We start from the raw sequence: 15348 nt of genomic DNA on the forward strand, positions 1-15348 counted from the left end.
ACAACACACTACGCAAGATTACCGGTGGTTATGTTGTAATGTGTCAAAAAAACAAGTTGTAAATGTTTGAAATAAAATGAATAAAAAAGAGGATAACTGTGAAAATAATTCGGCCGTTAGGAACACTAGACAAATGATGTGGTATAATGAGCATGGTACTGTATTGTCTTTTTTCTCTTGCAAGCTATACCTTACTACCTCTAGTTAGTTATGACTAGGGCAGTAACAGTCACTAATTGCACCTAATAACCAGGTACCAACACATGTGACTTGCAGTTACTACTCCAAACGTAGCAGTACTATCTTTCTTCAAGAGTTTAGGGCGTAGCATACCTAAATACTTTCTCCTACACTATCTTATGAACATAATCCATGTAAATCAGGTCCCATGATGGTGGAAGCGCTACTCGAAGACACTGCATATAATGTAGGCAGTCGTGCAAGTTTTCCGTCTGAGTTTTATGGTGTAAAACTCTGTAGCTGCATACCATGTTTCTTAAAGAAAAGCAACATAAAATAAAAAACAACGAAGGGACAATTTAGGAGCACACATTTCATTCAGGACGGAAATTTACTTTAGACTCTTGTAACGTTTCTATTCAATAAACTAGCCAATAGCTTAACTCTTATAACAATTGATGAAACCACAAAATTTTTGGTTCAATCCCTTACTTTTGGAGTTAGCCACAGTTACTATTTTAGTGAACAACAACAAAATGTCTGTATCGAAATGATCTGCTGACCTCCTGAAATACACAAGCTCTCTGGCACACGCAGCTTATGAGTTCTTTTTCCAATTCATAAAAAAGAGCTCTATGTTTGGGTACTTTTCTATTTCGTAATTTTTCAATACTTGTTTTCGCGCAGTAAATATAAAATTTTACCCGTTTTCTGAACTCAAGCTGTTGCAGTATTTTCAGAAAATAATATGGGTAAGGGAATGTTGCGTTTTTCGTAAGTGAGACCGATGACGTCGTGTCGCCTCAGCAATACCATAAAACCTCGTTCGTACTTTTCTAAAAAAAAAAATCGGCAGATACCACTTACCTCGATAATCGGCGTTATGCGAAGCATGTGGAGGAAAGGTGACCGTATGGTAAATTTTTAGAGATACTTCATGAAATGACACATAATAGATGCGCAATCGTTGCATGGACAAACATGTGTTGAACGGCTGTAGATGCTTATTAAGCCTGTTTGTGCATTGATGCTACCAGGAAAATCAGTATTAGCAACATCAGAAGCGATAAGCTGATATGAAGAGCGGATGCTCGTGAAGATGGTATAGCGCCAAACACTGCTACATAAGTAATCCCCAGTGCACGCTACCTAACTACGATTAGTGATAGTCTGACGCGACGGCTGCATCAAAGGAGTACATATATATTGTTACGTTTGAAAGAGACTGGTGGACGTTGAAAGGGGCCGTTTATTAGGTCGCGAGGGGCAGCTCAGAAGCGGCCGACTGGGTAACGATCCTCCTGATCCTCCTCTTCTTCTCTCGCTCTGGGCGACAAGTGCGTTCACCGTGTACGCTTCTTTTTCTTCGTGCATATACGCAACATTCCTCTCCGCGCAGACGAAGGCCACCGGACGAGTCAGTCGAGTTGTCGTGGCGTGTACAGTTTCAGGCGGGCAACATGAACCACTTGAGTTTTGGCAGCTCGTCGACCACTCGCCGTGAGACGAGCTATTACATAGTTGACCTCTGTAAGTCTGTCGACAATCACAAAAGGTCCATCGTAAGTGGCCAAAAACTTTTGGCATAACCCGCGCTTGCTCATCGGAGTCCACAACCACACCAGATCACCACGGCGATAAATCACTGGTCGATGGTGAATGTCATAGCGTGCCTTCGCCTTGTCTTGCGATGCCAATGTGCGCAGTAGAGCTATGCGACGCGCCTCTTCGGCGAGGCAGAGAGTCTCGGCGACAGTGACGTTGTCGTGGTCACAGAAAGGCAATATCGTGTCGATTGTGTACCGGGGCGAACGGGCATAAAGCAAAAAGAAAGGGCTATAGCCTGTAATCTCATGCTTCGCGGTGTTGAACGCGTAAGTAATGAAAGGGAGTACGTCATCCCAGTTCTTGTGGTCGCAGGAAACATACATAGACAACATGTTGATAATGGTGCGGTTGGTACGCTCCGTCAGCCCATTAGTTTGGGGGTGGTATGGTGTCGAGTGACGCAGGCGGGATTCACATAAACGGAGTAGCTCTTCCACGACATCCGCTGTGAATTGTCGTCCACGATCACTGATAATCAGGCGAGGTGGGCCATGTCGGAGGATGACGTACTGTAACAAAAACGACGAGACTTCACTGGCAGTTGCGGAGGGGACGGCCGCCGTCTCGCAGTAGCGTGTGTGGTAGTCGACGCAAACAATTATCCATCGGTTGCCCTTAGCCGATTTTGGGAAGGGGCCCAGAAAGTCAATGCCCACTTGTTCAAAAGGTGCGCCCGGAGTAGGCATCGGCTGTAGAAGACCAGCTGGACCAGTTGATGGACGTTTGTGACGCTGACATTGCATGCAGCTTGCCACATAGCTCTCAACAGACTTCTGCATACCAGGCCAATAAAAGCGCTCTTTAGTCCGGTGAAGCGTCCGCGCCAAACCTAAATGTCCAGATGTAGGGTCGTCATGCATGACACTCATAATAACTGTTCGCAGGCTCTCCGGGACCACTAGAAGGAAACGCGCGCCACTGCTGGAGAGGTTCCTTTTGAACAACAGTCCATCACGCATACAGAAACGGCGGGCACTAGTAGAAGCGGATGCAGCGGCGAATAGTGGTGCCAGTTTAGCATCCTTCCGCTGTTCTGCTCTGAAACTGGGATAGTCCGGGAACGTAGGCGACACAGACGCTATAAGCTGGTCAAGGTCATCGGATTCACAGTCTGTTGTACTAAGTGGCATACGTGAAAGACAGTCCGCGTCAGCATGTCGACGACCACTCTTGTAAGCGACGGTAAAACTGTATTCTTGTAGCCGGAGTGCCCAGCGCGCAAGGCGACCACAAGGGTCACGAAGGTCGACAAGCCAACACAACGAGTGGTGGTCGGTTACGACAGTGAATGGGCGTCCGTACAGGTAAGATCTAAACCGCTGAATTGCAAATAATACCGCCAGGCATTCTTCTTCCGTAACAGTGTAGTTTTGTTCCGGCCTGCTTAGGGAGCGACTTGCGTATGCGATGACGTGTTCGCGGTCGCCGTAACGTTGTACTAGGACGGCGCCAATACCTATGCCGCTAGCATCCGTATGAAGCTCTGTCGGAGCAGAAGGACTGAAGTGCTGAAGGACGGGTCGTGACGTCAGCAAAAACTTCAATTGACGGAATGAAGAATCGCACTCCGGAGTCCACTCAAAGGAATTGTCCTTTCGTAAGAGGCATGTGAGAGGATACGCCACGTCGGCAAACTTAGGAATAAAGCGGCGGAAGTACGAACAAAGCCCCAGGAAACTACGAAGCTCCTTGACGGAACGCGGCGCATTGAACGCCTCAACTGCTGCTGTCTTCATGGGGTCAGGGCGGATGCCATCCTCGTTAACGAGATGCCCGAGCACAAGCGTTTGGCGGTCTCCGAAGTGGCATTTCTTCGAGTTTAAAATTAGGCCAGCGTTTCGGATGCAGTTCAAAACAGTATCCGGACGAGAGTTGTGTTCACTGAACGTGCGGCCGAAGATGATGACGTCGTCGAGGTAGCACATGCAAATGTTCCACTTCAAGCCACGCAGAATGGTGTCCATAAACCTCTCGAAGGTTGCCGGTGCATTGCACAGTCCAAATGGCATTACGTTGAATTCATAGAGCCCATCAGGGGTTACAAAGGCATTCTTTTCCTTGTCCTCTGGGTGCATCGGAATTTGCCAATAACCGGATCGTAAGTCTACGGAGGAAAAATAAGAGGCCGAATGTAAGCAGTCTATTGCGTCCTCTATACGGGGCAGCGGGTATACGTCCTTTTTAGTCACGGCATTCAGTCGGCGATAGTCGACGCAAAATCTCCAAGATCCATCCTTCTTCTTAACAAGGATTACCGGTGCTGCCCACGGACTGGCTGACTCTTGTACTACTCCCTTTTGCATCATTTCCTGCACTTGGTCGTTGATAATTTGTCTTTCTGACGGGGAAACACGATACGGGTTTTGGCGTATCGGACTTGCCGCGCCAGTGTTGATGGTATGGCGCGTTCGAGACAGGGGGATAGGGATTACTTTGCCCTTCTGCGCAAAGTCAAATACCGAAACGTGCTTCAACAGCACATTCATTAAAGTTCGGCGCTCGCTTGAGCTAAGCGACTTATTTATCGTTGCCATAAGCGCCCCGTCTAAATTGTGACAACCAGTTCCGTCACGTTCTTCCGGCACGTCTGTGAGCTCGACCACTGATAAGGTCGCGTGTTCTTTGCTGATCGAAGCTAATTTCAAACCATTGGGTAGGGTCACGGGCTCAGAGGAACAGTTTACAGTCCATAGGCCAGTTCTTCCGCCATCAATCGACACCACACAATGGGGAACCAACACATTCTTCTTCACGCAGTTTATGTGCATTGGTTCTACGCTCGCATCGAAGCTGTCAGAATCAGCGCCGCGACAAACAACAGGAACACGTACGGTAGACAACGCAGGTATGAACGTATCGCCACAGACACACAGCGTAGTTTGGTCATTCGCTGGAGTTTCCAGAAGTTCTGAAGGCATCTGGCCACTCACAAAGACTTTCCCCGTGTGACAGTCTACAGTGGCACCACATTCTCGCAAGAAGTCCATGCCGAGAATGACATCATGTGTCGACCGAGGAATAATCGCAAACTCTGTCGTTATCATAAGGCCTCCCAAAAATACCTCAGCACTACACACACCACTATGGCGCAATGGCTCTCCACTCACTCCACAGAACGTCGAAGTTTCATCCCAGGTAAAAACAACTTTCCGCCCTAACACGTCTTTAAAAGAACCACTCATCACGGAAATTGTTGCACCTGTGTCCACCAACGCCATCACAGGCACATGATCCACCAAAACACGCACTTTGTTTTTAAACATACACACAGGAGGTATTTCTCTCAGTAGCACGTTTCCAGCGACCTCACCCCCATTGGCCGCGCTGGCTAGTTTTCCGGTGGCGAAGAGGGCGCTTTGCGACGCAGCGGTGAAGGAGAACGATGAGCACGAGGTCGCGGTGGGGGTGTTAAACTCCTGTCAGATGCCGGGGAGTAGTTGCGGAAGTTGCTGGGCCAATAGTTGTCATCAGGTGGTATTTGGGCCGGCCGCCGGGCACCATGAGGCTGTTCGAAGGGTCGTGAAAAATCGCATGGTTGGTGATACCGAGGAGTCACCCGACGGTTGCAAAATCGCGATATGTGGCCTGGCACACCGCAGGAATAGCACACCGGCCGAGGTCGAAACGTCGGTCGCTCGTCGATGAATAGAGCGTCATCATTTGCTCTTGTGTGACGGATGTACTGGTTGGGTGCGTCGTACCGAGACGTCGGGCGTCGAGGAGGCATGCGCTGAGAGCGTCGGTCATACCGCGACGCGGGAAATCTGGTTGTCATTCTTGACTGTGGGGCTGGGCTGTACTCCACAGTTGCCGCGCTCATCGTCGGTTGCCATTGGGTCAAAGGAGGCACATCCATAGCCTCACGTGGCAGACACAACTCGCGATGGTCAGCTGTCGAACACGACATTTCTCGGTGCAACAGTTCCTCACGAACAATCTGTCGAATGGTAGAGAAAAGGTCGAGGCCAGGATTCGTGTCCACACTGGCAACAGTTGTAACGTTAGCCAGCCGACCAAACTTGGGCGCAATTCGACGCATCTTGAGCGTTTCAAACGTTCGGCAATGCTGAATGACGTCGGACACATAACTGAGGCTTTCTTTTCCAATTAGAAAATTATACACGTCCTCAGCAATCCCCTTCAGCAGATGCCCAACTTTGTCCTCTTCCGACATGGTAGCACAGACCACCTTGCACAGCCTTAACACTTCTTCTATGTAAGTGGTGCATGTCTCACCTGGTAGCTGTGCCCGTTGCGACAGTGTTTGCTCAGCCCGCTTCTTTCTAGCAACCGAGTCGCCGAAACACGCCCTGAGCTCTTCAACAAAAAGTTCCCACGTCGTGAGTGCGTCCTCGTGGTTCTCGAACCATAGCAGTGCGGTGTCGGTCAGGGAGAACACTACGTTGGCTAGCATAGCGCCTGCATCCCAACCGTTGGACTTGCCCACACGTTTGTACTTGGTGAGCCAGGCGTCGACATCTTCTTCGGCTTTTCCTCCGAAGGGCGGTGGAACTCGGTAGTATGGAAGCGGGCCAGATGGTGCCGTCCTGGAAACGCCTGCTTCTTCGGGCATGTCGAAGTCACTCACGGCAGATGGTGGGAGACCGGCAAGTCGACGGCTTCGTCGAAGCTGTGGCAGTGATCGTTCCGTAGTTGAAGCGCTTACCCAGCACCTCCACCACTCTGTTACGTTTGAAAGAGACTGGTAGACGTTGAAAGGGGCCGTTTGTTAGGTCGCGAGGGGCAGCTCAGAAGCGGCCGACTGGGTAACGATCCTCCTGATCCTCCTCTTCTTCTCTCGCTCTGGGCGACAAGTGCGTTCACCGTGTACGCTTCTTTTTCTTCGTGCATATACGCAACAATATGTTTACAAAATGGGTAGCCAGCACTGCAACCTCAAATGACGTTTTACGAAGACACAATGGTTCATGTATTTGAAAATTGTTTTAGACCTGGCATGGCTCTTTGGTGAAATGCTTGATTTTCTCGCCTAATACTTCAGCTTGGTTCCGGCTGGCACCCTGACATTTATTGTTTGCATTCATGTGGTCAACGCTGCTGATGTCGGGTTTTTTTTTTGACGCTAATTTGTCAAAATTACCCATGTGTGTTCTCGTCATTCCTTGGCTGATACGGCGTCAATGATACCTTGTGGAACATACCCGTGTACCAGTGGCACGCCTGTATACCCGTCGTATGTGTCACTCTCTGGCGCAAAGTGTTTGTTGAAGTACGCGACGAGATTGTGACACTATTCATGTCGTGTCAGCACGTCATATTGGCGAAATTATCTTGCCCTCTCACACTATTTTTGGTTCACGTGAAAAGGGTGCTCACGCGAGCACCCAGACGTAAGATGGCATAAAAACTCGCCGTACGCAAAAAAAAACCGCTTCGCAATTAGAACTCTGGAAAAAAGTGACAGATCTCACGTACCGTGGGACTCAATGATATGAGAAGCACGAAGAGCAAGGTGGATATGTCACTTTGAACTCAGTATAAAGCTACGAGGCTGACGTAAAATATGCCATACATGGCTTCCACTTCATGATTATTATGCTTAGACCTTTCTTTTACCTTCATCGTCAATTCACGTCATATGATACCAAACTTGGCATATACGTGGACATAGCAAAACTGCCGCGAGCACGCTATTAGCATAGCATGTAGCCTTGCTTTACATGACACGCATAATAAAATTATCACATTTGGACATGTCATTAACCTTTGTCGTCTACTCACGTGAAGTAATGCGAAATTTGTTACATGTGGAGCTAGGGAAACGGCCGTGAGCGCACAATGAACGTAGAATGTAGTCATGTTTTACATGACAAGCATACCAATATTATCATGTTGGGACATGCCATTTACCGTCGTCACCTATTTGCGTCACGTGATACCAAATTAAGTATGTGTGCAGCTGGCGAAACAGCTGAGACAGTGCTATGAGCGAGCATGTTGTCATGTTGTACACGACACGCATGCCATGATTATGGCATGCGTGTCGGCATCGGCCATTCTCTTCACGTAATATGAAATTCGACATATGTGAAGCTTGCAAAACGGCCGCGAGCGCATCATGAGCATGGTCATGTTATCATGTTGTTATATAATACGCATGTCATTATTATCATCTTTGCACCAATCTTATAACTTCGTCTTGCATTGATGTCACGTAACACCAAGTTTGGTATATGTGAAACTAGCGAAACGACCGCGAGTGCATTATGAGCGTAGCACGTGGTCATGTTTTACATGACACGCATGTCATTGTTATCATGTTTGGACGTGTCATTTACCTTTGTCGTTCCTTCGCGTCATGTAATACTAAATTTGCTATATGGGAAGCTAGTGAAACGACTTTGAGCGCACCATGAGCGTGGCCGGTATTAAATGGCACTATGAGCGTAGCGTGTTGTGTAAATGACATGCATTTGCATGGCATGATTGCCACGTTAAGGTCTGTTACTTATGTTCGCCTTGTAGTCATGTCATAGCATACCAGTTTTGCGATATGCCATGTGAACGAAACCACCGCAAGAACAGCAAGGCCATGAAATGTAAATCATGACATTTAAGACATACATGTCAACCGTCTTATGTATCACTAATCATTTATGCTCGTTATAAGGTCGTGTTCTTTCACACTGATTTTGGTATTGATACAATTATTGAAACGACCAGGAGAGCGAAAAGATTTAGATACATAGATAGATAGATAGATAGATAGCTAGATAGATAGATAAACTTAAAGTCGCCGAAGTTCAAGATGCAATGCTTTGCATTTAAAAAAAGTGCTATCTCACAAAACGTATACATTCCACATTCACTAAACTATACCACAGTGTAATATCACGAACATGGGCTACAGGAAATCGTTGGAAATGGGAACGTATCACTGAGGTTCTACAAGGCACGCTAGTGCGTTTCTTTTTCATATCAATCAATAATTTTCATTCAAACTTTTTGTGAGAAATGCCATATTTACTATGCCTTTTGAGTGAATTATATTAGGAACAACAATTTACTTGTTGGCAGGTGGCTGAACCACCTGGTGGCGGTAGCGGAGATGGGGACCGGCTTCTACGTCGAATATATGTAAGTCATACGTGGCAGCGTATCTTCACAACACATCACGCTGTTGTTTACTGTCTTTCGTTTGCTAAGGAATACATGCTTCTACAAACAGTCGAGCTCACATAAAACCAGACAAAACTGTCCATATACTTAGTGTTAAAAAACGATTTCAAATGTTTTTTCTTGCATATCATTTATTTTTCGACTCCACGCGTCTCCATTATTTAACGCAGTAACACCTAGAAAGCCTCACCTATAGAATGAAACCATCACAACATTTCTTCGGAAAATTGTTCTCGCACAGGAAATGTGAAAAAAGAAACGCTCATTCTCTGATGTATAAGACGCACTTCTTTTTCTAAAAAATTACTGGTGCGTCTTACATACGCAGGATGCCATGCCATTTTCGAGGACCATTATGTACATATTTCATTCGCGAGTATGGTAAACTTTGCGTGTTTGCATTCACGACAAATTATTTATTATGTGAGGTACTGCTTTGTATTACCTTTTATAAGACCTGAGAACCCGGCAGCCCAAAGCTACGATGAACCAAGAATGATGATGCTCATAGGCGACAACGATGATGATGCATGACCAACACATGAGGATGGTCACTATGATGAAAACGTACAGATGAAGAAAATGATTGTACTAAATGCCCACAATTGCCCTGACTAATGGCCTGACTGAGCGATTGTACCACACTCTTGCCGACATGATTAGCGACTATATTATACCACGCCACAAGACCTGGGGCAATTTTGTACAATTTGTAACTTTCGCCTATGATACCACCTTTCACCGGACAACAAGCTACTCTCCGTTCTGCCTTGTTCAAGGACGCTCACCTACTTTCTAATGAGGAGGAAGAATAAGCTTGATTATAAGAAAGCAGCAGGTTTAGGTAGCCGGGCCTAGACCTCCCATGATGGGACGTCAAGGGCTTGCCTCGACGCTGCCTCACGGGCGTGCTGAGTCGCCCAGGTTTCGTCGTCAAGAGTGGGGCTCCGCAGAGCCTCATGAAACTTTGGCGAAAGTTGTTTTTTGTCTGTAACGCTAATGGATCTCCGTCCACTTCCGAAAAATACGTTTGACGACTTGCACAGTGTCGCCAACGTGCTCGCATGAATACTGAAGCCAGACAGCAAAAAGGAAAGGTAATTTACGATGAATCAAATCGTGCTATGTCCTTTTGACCTGGAGGTGAAGTGCTCCTCTTGACGCCTGTTCGCACACATGGTTTAAGCGACACATTTCAAACATTGTTTATCGGGCCGTAAACAGTTCTCGACGAGACATCATGGTGAACTATCGCGTAAAGCCACTCACTATCGCGTAGCCCATCTGACCACCTTTATCGAGCTATACTGAGGTCATCCACGTCTCCCGTATGAAGCCCTTCATGTGCCACTCTTTACCCCCTTGTGGGCATTTAGCCCCGCCGCGGTGGTCTAGTGGCTAAGGTACTCGGCTGCTGACCCGCAGGTCGCGGGTTCGGATCCCGGCTGCAGCGGCTGCATTTCCGATGGAGGCGGAAATGTTGTAGGCCCGTGTGCTCAGATTTGGGTGCACGTTAAAGAACCCCAGGTGGTCGAAATTTCCGGAGCCTTCCACTACGGCGTCTCTCATAATCATATAGTAGTTTTGGGACGTTAAACTCCACATATCAATCAATCAATCAATCATTGTGGGCATTTAGGCTCTTTAACGTGCACCCAAATCTGAGAACACAGGCCTACAACATTTCCGCCTCAATCGGAAATGCAGCCGCCACAGCGGGAATGCGAACCCGCGACCTGCGGGTCAGCAGCCCAGTACCTTGGCCACTAGACCACCGCGGCGGGGCCGCTGTTGTGAGTAGGTGGCCTGAGATGTTCAGCTGTGCCCAATAGGTGGGCCATCTGGTTCGTGAGTATATGGGTCAATGTCTTATAAAGGCTCCCAGCTAGACGTTCCATCGCCTTTATAGCTTTATTATTTGCATCCGCAATAGAAGCAGAGAGCAAACCTTCCATTGCTGGTATATGACGGGCTGTAATGTTTCCATAATCTAAGTTTCGTGCTTGAATTTCGGCTAGTGATTCTTTACGAGAGCATCGCCTACGCTCAGCTACTTCAAGAAATTATAGTTCACGAGCCTTTGCAGGAGAGTTTGAAAGGTTTGCTGCATGAGCTTCCTGACATAAACAACACTTTTCATCGCTACCTTGACACTCTTTAGAATAGTGCCCTTCTCCACATACTCTGCTTCGACAGCAGACCAGCAAACTTTTATGGTGTGTTCATAACACCAGCACTTAACGCATTGAAGAGGGCGAGCGAAGAGAGGTTCGAATCGGTAAATGATAGGCCACGCCTCAATTTCTGATAGTCGAACTGCTACTGCAAGTGTCACTGTCACTATGACGGACTCGGTTGGTATTTTCTTCTTGTGAGCAACACGTGAGCACCAATGAACTGAAATAACACCAGCCGGCGAAAATAGTTCTAAAATTTCATTTGGTGTCATGTTGACGCAATGTCATGGACGAGACCTCGGGAACATGCTAAATGCGGTGGAATAAACGCGCTTACAAGATTAGATGCGAAAATCATGCACTTTAAAAGCTCTTGCACGCATGACTGGTCAGGGGAAAAGTAGAGTATACGCCCTTTGACGAACTGACGTACCTTGGTGATGAACTGGAAGTGGGCCGTTGCTGACCACAATTCCGTTTGTATCGCCTTCGGATTTTTCATCCAAATCATGCCATCATTGGTAGAAACTGGCGCCACAAGAACAGACGATATGCCGTTCCGCAAGAAAACACCCACTGGCAGCTCCTGCGGAAGAATGAACACAGACCAGAAGAAAATCCCTGGTCCCGGCTAAGAATAGAGCATTATGTCTGGTCAGAACTGCACAAAAATGCTTCTCGACCAACTATTGCACATTAAAAAACAACGAAAGCCCTATAAAATAAATCCCAACTCAATCTTTGGCCAGGACCCCTCGTGAAAGCAAGAGCTTCTGCAGATTCCAGCGAGGCCGCCACGAGCCACGAGCCACGAGCCACGAGCCAGTGGATTGACCAAAAACTTTTTTTTAGCAATCTGTATCAGCGACATGACAAAAAATAATGCTCTGTTTCTTTTTCTGAACAAAAGTTGCATAGCGATGATATTGCCAGACCAGCCCTGTGTGAATAGAAACTGAACAGGGGGACACGAAATTGAAACCTGGTTATTATGGCTTCCAAATGTCTTGTAGGACACCAATCAATTTTCGACGGAAATCTTAAGTAAGCAAATTCTGTCAATGGGTTATTGCTTCTATGGTGTCTGGATGAAGCGACAGTTTTCTGTATGTTGTCACAGTTATTGTGGCCACTTCAGGAATGATAGATAGTACCGGACCATGCAAAGCCGCTCATGCTGAAAAATGGGCGACTTCACTTACTTATAATCCGCAACGGCCAGGTGCCCATACTCATTTTAGTAGCTGCAGCTGAGGAGGGAATAGCATAAGGAGCGTCTTAGGGGCCATATACATTGTTGATGCTGTAGCCAACGTACATACTGACGGTCACTCAGTAATTATGATCGCGTTATGGGCGTTTCAAAGTAGCTTCCACAGCGTTAGAAGTATTTCCAACAGTTCCGCTTCAAAAACGGTGGTAAAATTCGGTAGCCTTAACAAAAAAGACAACTCAAATGAATTGGAGTATCTAAGGTGGGCATTTATTATGTACTTATCTTTTTCATCTGGAGATTATCATCTCTAAAAAACGTTCGTTATGCATCCTCATCATTCTCGTGTATGAGCATGACCATCGAAGATTTACCGTAACTGTGGACCGACGGCTTCTCGGCAAATAAACGTCGTCCAGACCAGTACCTTAGATTGGTCACTACATGGCATCTTGCATGTCGCAGGACAATTGCTTCGAAAGAGGCTGCCAAGAGGTCCGTCAGCCTGATGTAGTGGAATTTCAGAATGACAGAGTGCACGGCAAAATTAATGCGGGATCTCATTCGCATATTCTCTCTGAGTGGGCCTGAGTGATGCATTCTTCCAGCGATGTTTGCTGTGGCGAGTAGCCTTTGAGGTAGCAATAAAAAGACTACGTGAAAAAGTCAGACCCGAGCTACGCAAGTCTTTTTAGGCCTTGACATAGATGTACGCTTGCATGATGAAACCTCGAGAAACAGTACGGAGCATGTCAATCACTCTTACGCAGCTGTTAATTGAAAGCACCAATATTTTTTTATTGATATGATATATAAGGAGATGTTGGCGCACCATTCTGGCGCCGGCTACTCCTTAGCCGTTGATTGAAACTTGAAGACGTATCTTGAAGCAAAACATACAAAGCAGTGCATGGAAAATAGAAAACTCGGGAACAGATATGCAAAGACACACTTATACGCACATATCACAATGGTAAGTAAATGTTCGAAAGTCAATGTAAGAAGTCTCTGGAAATGTCCCTCGTTATTATTCGGTCCACCAGCCCAAAATAGCAAAGCACACGTTTGGTCCTTATAAAGAGGCATTTGCTTGTATGTACATAATAGTTGACGCGTCATTCATTTCACAACACATACGTGATGGGTGTCACATGATACTGTAAATAATAAGTACATGTGTTACAAATGAAGGTTTGTTCTTTGTTAAAACTTGTCAGCCATCCCGTTGTCTTGTTAAAAACGTGTTAATGCTTTTGAAGCGTGGGACTGTAAAACTCCAGTTGGCCACGGGCCCAGAAGTTTTTTCATGCTAAATGGTCTGTGGTCCAATGCGAACAGTTCGCACTTAAGACGGCGTCTCGGCGTGTCATGATGTGGACAGTCTATGAGAAGGTGATAGACGTCTTCATCTATAAATCCACATTCGCATTCGGGAGTTTCAGCTCTGCTGATTCTGTGCAAAAAATGTTTTGTGTATGCGGTGCCTAGCCTCAATCGGTGAATTAGAGTTTCCATCCTTCTATCTAATGCCAGCGTAATTTTGAATTCAATACATGGATCGATGTGATATAAATCGCAGCTCTTTTTACTTTGGTCAATCCAAGCAGTTTTGCTCATTCTGAAAGTTGTATTCTTTATAATACTGCGCAATTCATTTTTCGAAATTGCTAAAGAAACAGTAACGTCTTTACGATGTGCTTGTCTGCTTCATCGGCAGCTCTGTTTCCAGGAATGTTGCAGTGGCCAGGTATCCACTGGAATTTGATCTCATGTTGCGCCTTCTTTGCTTTGGTGAGCTCCTTCAGCGTTTCGTATGTCATACTATCACTTATTACTGTCCTGTTTATACTGGAGAGTGATCTTAATGCGGCCTGTGAGTCACTAAAATTGCTCATTTTCTAGCGTCTGCTACCGAGTTTATAAACTTTAGAGTATACAGAATAGCGAAGAGCTCAGATGTAGTAGATGACGTCATGCGACATAATATAAACGATTCCTGAATATTGAGCTGTGGTATGATAAATGCCGATGTTGAAGACGTTGTAGTACTTGAGCCATCTGTGTAAATATGTATCTACCCTGGATACCGCATGTGTATCTGATAAAGCGCTAGTTGTTGAGCAGCTTGGATGAACATGTCTCTTTTTCCGATAACACTTTAGTAACATCTTTCTGTGGGGCCCTTTTTTATATAGACGTGGTGCTGTGATTGTAAACGCTGCGCAGTTCTCAAGGCACCTGTGCCATTGTGAATGCTCTCACACTGCAAAGCTTGCTAACAATGACGCCTTCAGAGGACGTCAACTCTTCGAAATCGCTTTAATCTTTTACGTAGTCAACGCAAATCTTGCGTTTGCTTCTTATAATGCTCGCGTGATCATTCTCCTACCGCGCCACAGAAATGCGTCATGTGAGCGTGTGAAGGTTTCCGTGACAGTCTTTCCCGCTTGACCGCCACTGTCGTGGCTGTCTGAAACTGTTCCTCGTCTAGCGCGTGCGATAGAGAGCAGTGAAATGACACACAGCCAGTAATCCAGTTGACTACAATCCACTCCATTAGAATTCCTTGAGGAGAGAAGTGGTGGCAGCAGGCAGCAAAGCCCGAGGCCGTGTTGTCGATGTTGGCCAGATGCCCTAGCGCCACTCTCGCCTGGCGCGCCGTATTGTCACCAGGGAACCGTTTATTAAGATTCCGTAGCGCACTGCTGGTGCACCTACAATAGTTGAGCTGTTGACGTCTCTCGCTTGGTACAATAGGTGCGGTGTCTGAGATACTGTCTACGCGCGGGAAACTTTATGTCTGTCAAACCACAAGTTGTATAAAATAGCTTAGAACTTGCCTATAGAAGCGAAACCTGATCGAATCGCCCCTTGAAAGCAAAGTTTTTCGGGATAACTCTGAATCGCAAAAAATGTACCGGCAATTGTTTATCGAGTTTTATTCTGATAAAGTAGACAACACGGAGTCCTGATTATGTACCAACTGGCTCTTGAAGACACCCTTTCACTTGTGGCTACATTCATTACATG

This window comes from Rhipicephalus microplus, chromosome 3, assembly GCF_043290135.1.
Source record: "Rhipicephalus microplus isolate Deutch F79 chromosome 3, USDA_Rmic, whole genome shotgun sequence".
Lineage (NCBI taxonomy): Eukaryota > Metazoa > Arthropoda > Arachnida > Ixodida > Ixodidae > Rhipicephalus > Rhipicephalus microplus.